Raw genomic sequence first — 11,400 nt, 5'->3', positions numbered from 1 at the left:
TGGATTAGATAATTAGATTAGTTTCTCTAGAAATAGATAGTGGACCAGTATAAAAGATTGTGTCTTTTTCTCTTGTTCATATCTTTCTCTCCTTCAAGTTTTAATCAAAGTTTAAAGATTCAAGTTTTATGATTGTGAAAGAAAGGAAGTTAACGAAGGATCATGTGTAAGGAAGGATTGATTAAGTATTGATTACGTTCAATTCATATTTGTTTTGTGATACGATCCATAGAAACGTTTTTTTTGTAAAAAAAATTTAAGGTATATTTTGTTTTGAAAACCAATTCACCCCCTATTGGTTTATTGAGTTCCATCATATTTTTTCAAAAGAAGAAGTGAAGTGGGACTCTAAATGAAGGTGTGTGTAACTAAGTTGAACCAGAGGTGTTATTGTTATCAACTACTAAGTAATTATTGGTCAATGGCCTAATGGAGAAGGATTGGTTTTTCAGGTTTAGAGAAAAATAGGTGTAGGCTGGGCAATAATGTGTGTTTTTTGGTCGGGAGGCCATAATTGTGGTCATTAAAAACAAGAAAATTTTGTTTTGTGGTCATTTTAAAAGTTTTCTTTCTAAGAAATTTGATATAAAAAAAACTTCAAAATATTGTGTTAACCATGCTTTAGTTTGAAGTACAACAATTATCTGTCTGTAGGTGCAGATATGAAATTCCAGTTGCTCAAGCATTTTTTGGCGGCTTTACTTGACAAAAAATTTGTTTAATACTTATGACTATTAAAAATATTTATTAAATTTGTATTTTTATTTATCTTTAAAATATTTTATTTTAAATTGAAAATTAAAAAAGGTTTTAAAAAATTGAAAAATACCAATTCATACTAGTTTTGAACAACAGATCTTGACTAGTTTTGCGCTAGTTTGATTGGTTTTCTGACCGATTTACGCTGATTATGAAATCTTCTTATTTTTTAGAGTATTTAGATTAATCATCAGACTAGTTTCCCATTAAACCAAACAATACATTTTTTAAGACAATGCTTTAATCTTGGGCTCAATCTAACCCTACTCATACTTAAAGAAAGGTTGTGTCATGAAGCATGCATAGTTCTTTGGAGTGAAATTAAAAAACCTCTATAGTTTGTGACTTCTCTCACTTCTTACCTTCATTCTCACACTTTACCTTTGTTTCACACATGCCATATATAACTATTCCTTCCTCACCTTTGCCTTGATCTTCTTCCATAGCACCCCCACCATTCTTCTATTTTTTTATTTTTTTTTTGTTTTCCTCTCATCCTCCTCAATTATATATGCACTGGATCATATCCAACCCATGATGTTTTCTTGTTTGTTTTACTCTCATTCTACACTCTTGTTTAATTAAGTAACCCATCATCCATTTATAAGCTTCGAAGAGTAAGGTGGCTCACAAAACTAGGTCCAACTCTAGAGCCTCATCCTCAAGAAGCCAAAATGTTGCATTACCACCACGTTATTTTTTTTTCATAAGATGGGAGTGTTTGTTTCACGAAATCATGCATCTTGTATTTTCAGAAATATGAAGATGAGAATGTTTATTTGATGAGAGTGTCTGTAGAGCACCTAGACTAGTTTTTGTATTAGGGGTAGTTTTGTAATTTCACATGCACTAAGTGTATTATTTGATGTGTGTGTTGGGAGAGAAATTTAATTGAATTGAGAGAAGCCCAATCCAATTAAATTTCGGACCAGTCTAAGGGGGAGGTGAGCATTTGCTTGCTACATCCCATTACCACATCATATAGTCACACTTTGTGCATGTCCTTCATGCTTTACATGTCTCATGACACCTAAGCACACTTAGTGGAGAATCTTGGATTTCTTGGATTAGTCGGTTGAACCATAGCTGAAATCCACTAATCATAATTAGTGAAATTTTGGCTCCAAACTTGGCTCCACAAATTCAAATTCAAATTCAAGTGAAATTTGAATAGAAATTCAAATTTCTCTCCAATTTTGTGACACTTAGGCTATAAATAGAGGTCTTGTGTGTGCATTTTTTCAACTTTGATCATGTGAGAAATTAGACTTCAAAGTTCATACCTCATTCTCCCTCTTCTTTCTCTCAAAATTTTGTTCCCCTCTTTCTCTCTCCCTCCACTCATCTTCTCCTACCTTCAAGCTCTTATCCATGGCTTCCTATGGTGGTGAGCTTGTTCTTGACTCATCTTCTCCTTAAAGTGGCATCTCCAATCACCTTTCCTCCTTATCCATTTCGCTGCCATTGATCTTCAAGAAGCAAAGGACTCCATTGATGAAAAAGATCCAAGGCCTACAATCTGTACATGGAGCTACGTTACCAAAGATCAAAGGGATAAAGGAATCCAAGCACTTAGCATCAATGTCGATGGAAGCTCTCTTCGAAAAATTGTTTGCAGAAGAAATAGAAAAGAAAAGAAAAGGAATTGCACTCAAAGTCAACTTTTCAAAGGAAGATTACAAAGAAAGCTCTAGTGATGACAAAGATGCAGAGAATTTAAGCTTGATGGTAAAAAAGTTTGGAAAATTTCTCAGAAGATCCAAAGGCAAAAAATTCTCTAAACCTTCATAGAAGATAGAAAGTAACAACAACACCTTCACATGCTTCGAATGTGGGAAGCAAGGTCACATCAAACTTGAATGTCCCATCTACCTTAGAAAACAACTTGCTGAAAAGAAAGGAAAGAAGGATAGAAAACAGAAAAAGGCCTACATAGGTTAGGAAGACAATGCATCCACATCCTTCGACTCTTCTAGTGAAGAAGAAGTTGCAAATGTGTGCTTGATGACAAATTCAATAATGACTCCTCAACCATTGAATAAACTGAGGTAAATTTTGAATTTGAAGAATTTTTGGAAGCATTTAATGAAATGCATGAAGAAGCGCTAAGGCTTGTTGCTTCGAACAACAAGCCAAGAAGCGATCTAAAATTTCATATCACTAAATTGGCTTCAACACAAAGTGAGCTGGATAAATTGAGACAAGAAAATGAAAAACTTGTTTCGAGCTATAAAGCCACCAGTTGTGTTTGTGCTTCTACTTCTCTTAATATGGATGATTACAAAGCTTTGCAAATTGAATTTGAAAAGTTCAAAAAGGATCACTATGAAGAACGTACGAAGTTGCAAACTAAGCTTTCCTATCTTAAAGATTTGTTTAGAAAAATGAATAGAGGAAAAAGTGATCTTAGTCACTTGCTTAACGTGCAAAAGCATACTACCGATAACATTGGTTTGGGGTATAACAAGCAAACTACCTTTTCTACGAAAATCAAGTTTGCATCCTCCAAAAAGGTGAACCCAAACAAAGTCTCCAAAAAGAAAAACATAGTGCATTCTAAGCCTAAAGCAAAGACTTGTCATTATTGCATGAAAAGAGCACACACATCTTATAAATGCTATGTTAGGAGATTTGACGTTCCTAGAGGTAAATGTGTTTGGATTCTTAAAGATTTAATCGTGGAAATTAACCCCATTGGACCCAACCTCAATTGGGTACCACCTCTCTCTAATTGATTTTGTCTTGTAGTGGTCCTAAAAGCAAGAAACTCACTATGGTACTTGGATAGTGGCTACTCTAGGCACATGACGGGTGATAAGTCCAGACTTACTGACTTTGTGTCAAAGGAAGGAGGATATGTCACTTTTGGAGACAACAATAAGGGACAAATTATAGGAGAAGGAAACATTGGAAATCAGCACAAGACTCAAATAAAAAATGTTCTATATGTTAATGGACTTATGCACAATCTCTTGAGCATAAATCAACTATGTGACAAAGGCTTCAAAATTAAATTCAACAAGAACTATTGTCTCATTTGTGAAGCTATATCTGGTGAGGTTGTTCACATAGGTAAAAGGATAGGTAACATCTACATGTTAAATATTGAACATGCAACATTTCATGAACTTAGTTGCTTGGTAAGTAAGCTTGATGATTCTTGGTTATGGCATCATAAGGCTGCACATATGAACATGCATCATCTCAATCATCTATTTAAAAAGGACTTAGTGATTGGTATTCCAAAACTCAAGTTTGAGAAAAATAAGTTGTGTGAAGCATGTCAAAAAGGGAAACAAGTTAAAAACTCTTTTCAATGTAAAAATGTTGTTTCTACTTCAAAACCCCTTGAACTACTTCATATAGATTTATTTGGACCTTCAAGAATTATGAGTTTAGGTGGCAACTACTATGACTTAGTAATTGTAGATGATTATTCAAGGTTCACTTGGACTTTGTTTTTGAAAACCAAAAATGAAGCTATTGATGCTTTTGGAAAACTTGCCAAGGTTATTCAAAATGAGAAAGGTCTTAATATTGTTTCAATTAGAAGTGATCATCGAGGTGAATTTCAAATTTTGAAAAGTTTTGTGAATAAAATGGAATTCACCATAATTTTTCCGCCCCAAGAACACCTCAACAAAATGGCATTATGGAAAAGAAAAATAGAACCCTTAAAGAAGGAGCTAGAACTCTTCTAAATGAAACAAAGCTACCAAAGTACTTTTGGGTTGATGCTGTGAGCACTATTTGCTATACTTTAAACATGGTTCTTATAGGACTTATTCTAAAGAAAACTCCTTATAAACTTTACAAAGGAAGAAAACCAAATGTATCTCATTTTTGGATGTAAATATTTTGTTTTAAATAATGATAAAGAATCTCTAGGAAAATTTGATGCAAAAGCCGATGAGGCTATTTTTCTTGGTTACTCATTGCAAAGCAAAACATATAGAGTGTTTAATAGGAGAACTTTATGTCTGGAAGAATCTATTCATGTTGTGTGTGATGAAACTAATTCAGTTGTTCAAGAAAATTCTCTGGAAGATGAAAATGTAGGTTTTCAGGATAATGATTCTGCTTTTGAAGATGAAACCAAAGTAGAAAAGCTTGAACAAAGCAATGAAATCATTGCCACACCTCCTAAAGACCTCCCAAGAGAATGGAGAACTCAAAGAGACCTCTCCTTGGACAACATTATTCAAGAAATATCAAAGGGAGTATCTACTCGCTCTCAGGATTTTATGCAATAACATGGCTTATGTTTCTCGGATTGAACCAAGAAACATAGATGAATCTTTGTATGATGAACATTGGTTGATGGCTATGCAAGAAGAGATAAATCAATTTAAAAGGAATGAAGTGTGGGATTTAATTTCTAAACTTGCCTCTCATAAGTCAATCGGAACCGAATGGGTATTTCGAAACAAACTTGATGAATCATGCATCATAGTAAGGAACAAGGCCAAATTGGTTGCAAAAGGATACAAGCAAGAGAAAGGCATTGACTATGATGAAACCTATGCACCTGTTGCAAGGTTGGAAGCCATTAGGCTGCTGCTTGCTTTTGCATGTATTATGGATTTCAGGTTATACCAAATGGATGTGAAGATTGCTTTTCTCAATAGATACATTGAAGAAGAGATATATGTCGACCAACCTCCAGGTTTTGTAGATTTCGAATATCCTAATCATGTTTACAAGCTGAAAAAGGCTTTGTATGATTTGAAACAAGCACCTAGATCTTGGTATGAAGGATTGGTCAATTTCTTAATTGAACAATCTTTTGTAAGAGGTCAAGTTGACAAAACATTGTTTATCAAGAGATTAAACAATGAGTTGTTGATTGTGCAAATTTATGTTGATGATATAATTTTTGGTGCTACTAATCAAACTTTGTGTAAGGAATTTTCCAATTCTATGCAGAAAGAATTTGAGATGTCTATGATGGGAGAGTTGAACTTCTTCCTTGGACTTCAAGTCAAGCAAATGGAACATGGAACCTTCCCATGTCAAACAAAATACTATACTAAACTAATTAAGAATTTCAGCGAGGAAAAATGAAAAGAAGCCTCAACACCAATGGCAACATCCACTTATCTTGACTTAGATGATAAAGATAAATCAGTGGATGAATCAAAGTATAGAGGTATTATTGGTCCACTTCTTTACTTAACTCCAAGTCAACCAGATATTATGCTTAGTGTTGGCTTGTGTGCAAGGTATCAAGCTAACCCTAAGGAATCTCACTTAACAATTGTTAAAAGGATTTTTAAGTACCTTAAGGGCACATCCAATGTTGGTTTGTGGTATCCCAAAGGTACCTCCTTAAATCTAATTGGTTTTTCAGATTCTGACTTTACATGATGCAAGTTAGATTGGAAAAGCACAAGTGGGGCATGCCATCTCTTAGGAAGCTCTTTTGTATCTTGGAACTGTAAGAAACAAGCTTGTGTAGCACTATCCACTGTAGAAGTAGAATACATTACAGCTGGAAGTTATTGTGCTCAAAGTCTCTAGATGAAACAATAGCTAGAAGACTTTGGAGTAATCCTTGATCACATTCCTTTGAAATGTGACAACACAAGTGCTATTAATCTGTCAAAAAATCTTGTCATTCAATAGATTACATGTTTGGCTTAAAGCTTTTTCTGGCATTGTGTTCTGTTTTAATTGATTACCTTACGTTTTAATCGATTACAAAGGCCTCAGAGGGAGTTTTTCTGCCATATTTAATCGATTACTTATATCAGCTTTTGGTTTTGGGTGAAAACAAGGGCCAACTTAATAGATTACTATGTAACTTTAATCGATTACTTGTGTGTTTTTTTGTGTGTAATTCGTTACATCTCTTCGTCTTCACCTTATCAACCATAATTATTACTGCATTTACTCCCACCATCCACCTCAACCAACCAAATTGCCTTATCCTCTCTTTATAAGCCAACCCAAATCTATCCACAAATCACACCAACACCTCCTCTAAAACCTCCTGTTACCACCCCTCTCTAAACCCAAACATCTTCTGCTCTCAAACCCTCTATCTCCTTTTCAAGATGGCGAGTAATCCTTCAAGAGCATAGAAGAAAGCAAGAACTTCCAAGAGGAAACAAGGTGAATGCTCACAGGCTACTCTCAATCGTTTGGACACATGGTTCACAGATGAAAGCAAGAAAATGACTACAAGGTGATATATGCTATAAAAAACGTGAGGATCCCCAAGTATTTGGACCTGGAATGGTTCTCTCAACAAGTTTTCAACTTTCCTAATTTGTTGGAAGCACAAGAATTGTCAAAGCTAGTGCAGATGAAATGAACTTTATCTAGAGCTAGTCAAGGTTTTCTACACATATGCACGTGCTAACCTTGAAGATAACCTCTTTTCTACTATAAATGGAGTAGATATGGTCATTGATGTTGTTGTGTAGAAGGAAGTAGTTGGTCTAGACATGGGTGGAGTCCGCAAGTTCGATGAAACACTTGATGGGTACATCAAGATGCAGACTTATAGGGGAATGCTTTTGGACCCAACTAGAAACTTGAGGAATCGCTTAGGAGTTGGTGGATTGACTGTAGAAAACAGAATGTTGGTTTATCTCATTACATACATTCTCACTCCAAGGTCAAACAATCATGCTTAGGTAACAAATGATGATCTACAAATTGTTTATGGTCTAAAATCAAGTATCAAGATGTACTGGGTACTGCTGATTGAAGACATTATGTTGAAGAGTCATGGCCTGGTGGATTATGAATTTCCATATGCTATACTTGTCTCAAGATTCATTGACTACTTCAATGTTGTTTCTCTAATGAGATTGTGGACTTTACCAAAGCGTCTAGTGAGATTACCAAAAGGCATTTCAAGAAGCTTGGAATGAGTTTTGTTGATCATGAATGGACAATGGCTAGAGAGTCGACAGCTGGAAACTTTGACCAAATGGAAGATGTCGAAGCTGAAGCTCCACAAGAGCATGCACATCAATGTAGTCCTTTTGAGTCACTTATGATTCAGAAGATGGACGTTATGCTTCACCTTCATCAAGAGCACTCAACTGGAGTTCATAGTTCGTTGGAGAATATAACTACCCGACTAGAAAACATTGAGACTAGGCTGACCCTTAGCAACCTCCTTAACCCTGATGAGGATGAAGCTTAGTTGTGTTTTAAGTGCTTGCTTTTGTTGTCTGATTGTCCTTTCTGATTATGTTTAATTTTGTTTATGTGTCTTTGATAACTTGTTTTGTGATGTTTGATTGAGTAGTTATGCTTTCTTATAATAGTTGAAATGTTTTTGTATGACTGAAATGCTATGATACTTTCCCTGTTCACATCATATATTTGTTTGTTTACTCTATGAGTAGTTGTGATTTTTTGGCCTTGTTGTGCCAAAAGGGGGAGAAACATTGCAATAGCATTGCATTAGGAAGAAGTAGTGCATTGCATACATACATTTGTATACAACTCTACTTGATGATGATGATATGATTTGACACTTCTCCTAGTGTTTAGAAACTTTCAGGATTTTTAAGAAAAGTCTCTACTCTCAAGACTCTCTGATGTGCCATCATTTTCTTCTATTTTCTAAACCCTTTTTGCACCATTTTAATTACTGATTGGTCTTAATTATCAATTAATTAGGCAGTTTTATTATTTGGGCCCATTTAGCTAATTTGATGTTTTTAATCTAATTTCAGGAATTAATGAAACATTGGGCTTAATCCGGATTTTGGTTGTGGACTTGAAGAGGGCAAATAAAGCAGCGCTTACCTTAGTTAATTTCTAATTAGGAAATTTCGCAATTTTATTTTATGTTGTTCAGTGTTTATTTCGTTTTGGGCCAGAGTATTGTAATAGGGCCCAGTGACTTTGAGTGACTCTTTTTAAATAGCAGCCTTGGGATTCGTGGAAGGCATTCTGTTATGCTATTTTCATTATTCAGAGCTTTTGTTTTAGGTTTTGACGTTTTTATGTTCTAAGGCTACTGTTTTCGTTCTTAATGCAAATTTCCGTTTTCTGCTTCTAATTACAAGTTCGTTCTTGCTTCTTCTTCTACTTTCATTTACGTTTCTGTCTCATTTACGTTTCTGTTCATTTACATTTCTGCTTCATGTTTCATTTGTGTTTTCTGTTTGAATCCATGGAAGGCTAGATTTTCTGGTGTTGTTTCCTTTTGAGGATGAAGCCCAACTCTCTTTGAGGTTTCGCTTGTAATGTGGTTTCCTGGCAGTTTTCCCTTCACCAGTTATCCCAAATTCGTGAATATTAATCAGTGCACGCTTCGTGTTCGATTAATTGCCTCTGAGCCTAACTTGTGTTCATGCTTAATGGACAAAGGGTTAACTGGTGTATGTGGTGCCTAATCACGTATTGAAAACCCTAAGTTGATTTTCGCTTAGTAAATTGAAATAGGGTTGGATTAAGTGGTTGACTGTTAGGGACGAATTCTCCATAACCCAGGATAAGAGAATGGCTTCTGAATCAGAGGAAATAACCCGTTTTTAATATTAGTAGTTTCGTATTCCAGTTTACTTGTTCTGCTCTTTAATCACAAAACAAACAAACCCCCTCAATCGTTACTGTTACTGCAAGTATATTATGAACATTTGGTTTGTCACTGCTCGTTGGGAAACGACATAGGATCACTTCCTAGTTACTGCATTTCCATGTTTATTTGATTCGGGTACGGCCTCGATCAAATTTGGCGCCGTTGCCGGGGAGCAGTGTCCAAAGGTTCATAATAGCTAGCGTTGTGTGTTTAATTCTTTCGTGTTTTATGTTTAATTGTTAGTATTGTGTTAGTATGTGTGTTAGTGTTGTTTAGTGTCCTGGTATTTCGTTTAGTGTGTGTTCTGTTTCAGTTTTCCTATTAACGCTTCACCTGTTTCAGTTTTGGGTGTTTTGCTGTGAATAGTGTTTTGCGACGGACTTAGCGACCATTTCTGCTTGCGGCAAACGAGTAGTAGTAGAAATCCCTTAGCGACGGATTTTAGCGACCACCCATGCTGAATTATTTGTGATTTTTTGTTTTAGTAGCTAGGGTTATTATTTTTGGCTGAATTTTTTTGTGGTAACTTCTTTTAATCCATATTTTGTGGGGAAAATAGCTAGAGCCTTTAGTTTGGTCAGTTTTGAAAGTTCCAAAAAACTAGCAAATTTTGTGTTTGTCAAAACTTCAAACGGCCATAACTTTTGCTCCGGTTATCAGAATCGCAATTATTATATATGCATTTGGGGTAGAAAAAAATTTCCTACACCGTGGCAACCTACCATAGGCTGGCTGAGGTCTCCATCATCCAAAAAAAGCGATTCTGTCAAATGTTTTTTATTTTTCAAGTTTTATTCACTTATTTTTCTTAACCTACCATTTTTAGATTTCATAGTTAGACTTTGAATTTTTGTCTGAAATTTTTTGTGCTATCTTCTCATGATTTTATAAGGTTGCTCACAAAATTTCAAGTCATTTGGATATCATTTGAGGGTAGCTGTAGTTCAAACCTACACCTTTATTTACATGACAAGGCAACTAGTTGTGTGCATGCTGAATGTAGTGTATGACTAGAGGCAATCCATCTGACTTACAACCCTTTGATCTTGAGATAGATAGGACATTTCATAGATTAGTTAGGCATCATTTTATACCTTTTGATCATTCTGAGCATTCCATTACTGGTGAATCTGTGCATTCTGTTATTGGTGATTTTGAACATCCTGATCTTGAGCATTATAATTTTGAGCATTCTGATTCTGAGCATTCTGATTTTGCACATTCTGAGAACATGGCACAACCTCCACCCCATGAGAGGACTCTAAGGGAAATGGCTGCACCTGATTTCACCTACGAAAGCTTGTGCATCCAATACCCTGATGAGGATGTCCCATATGTTCTTAAAACTGGACTGATTCATTTGCTTCCAAAGTTTCATGGCCTTGCAGGTGAAGACCCGCACAAACATTTGAAAGAATTTCACATTGTCTGCTCCACCATGAAACCCCCAGATGTCCAAGAGGATCACATATTTCTGAAGGCTTTTCCTCATTCATTAGAGGGAGTGGCAAAGGACTGGCTGTATTACCTTGCTCCAAGGTCCATCACAAGCTGAGATGACCTTAAGAGAGTATTCTTAGAAAAAAAATTTCCCTGCTTCCAGGACCACAGCCATCAGGAAGGATATCTCAGGTATTAGACAACTCAGTGGAGAGAGCCTGTATGAGTACTGGGAGAGATTTAAAAAACTATATGCCAGTTGCCCCCACCATCAGATTTCGGAGTAGCTTCTTCTCCAATATTTTTATGAAGGACTCAGTAATATGGAGAGAAGTATGATAGATGCTGCCAGTGGTGGAGCCCTTGGAGACATGACTCTTGCTGAAGCCAGAAATTTAATTGAGAAGATGGCTTCCAACTCCCAGCAGTTTAGCGCCAGAAATGATGCCATAGTCATTAGAGGAGTGCATGAGGTAGCTACAAACCCATCTGCATCATCTGAAACTAAGAAGCTTGAAGGCAAACTGGATGCATTGGTTAACTTGGTAACCCAGCTGGCCTTGAATCAGAAATCTGTACCTATCGCAAGGGTTTGTGGTTTGTGCTCCTCTGCTGACCACCATACAGACCTTTGCCCTTCCATGCAGCAACCT

At 35.9% G+C, this 11,400-nt stretch overlaps 1 non-coding gene across 1 annotated transcript; it reads right to left on the bottom strand.

The window, feature by feature from the left end:
- Positions 1 to 10,917: 10,917 nt before the first annotated feature.
- Positions 10,918 to 11,024, bottom strand: LOC114413853. The gene has a single exon (XR_003666998.1). It is a non-coding gene; the product is annotated as a small nucleolar RNA R71 (small nucleolar RNA).
- Between the last annotated feature and the right edge of the window lie 376 nt (positions 11,025 to 11,400).

This window comes from Glycine soja, chromosome 5 (assembly GCF_004193775.1).
Source record: "Glycine soja cultivar W05 chromosome 5, ASM419377v2, whole genome shotgun sequence".
Taxonomy (NCBI): Eukaryota; Viridiplantae; Streptophyta; class Magnoliopsida; order Fabales; family Fabaceae; genus Glycine; species Glycine soja.
This window is presented reverse-complemented; position numbering and strand designations above follow the sequence as displayed.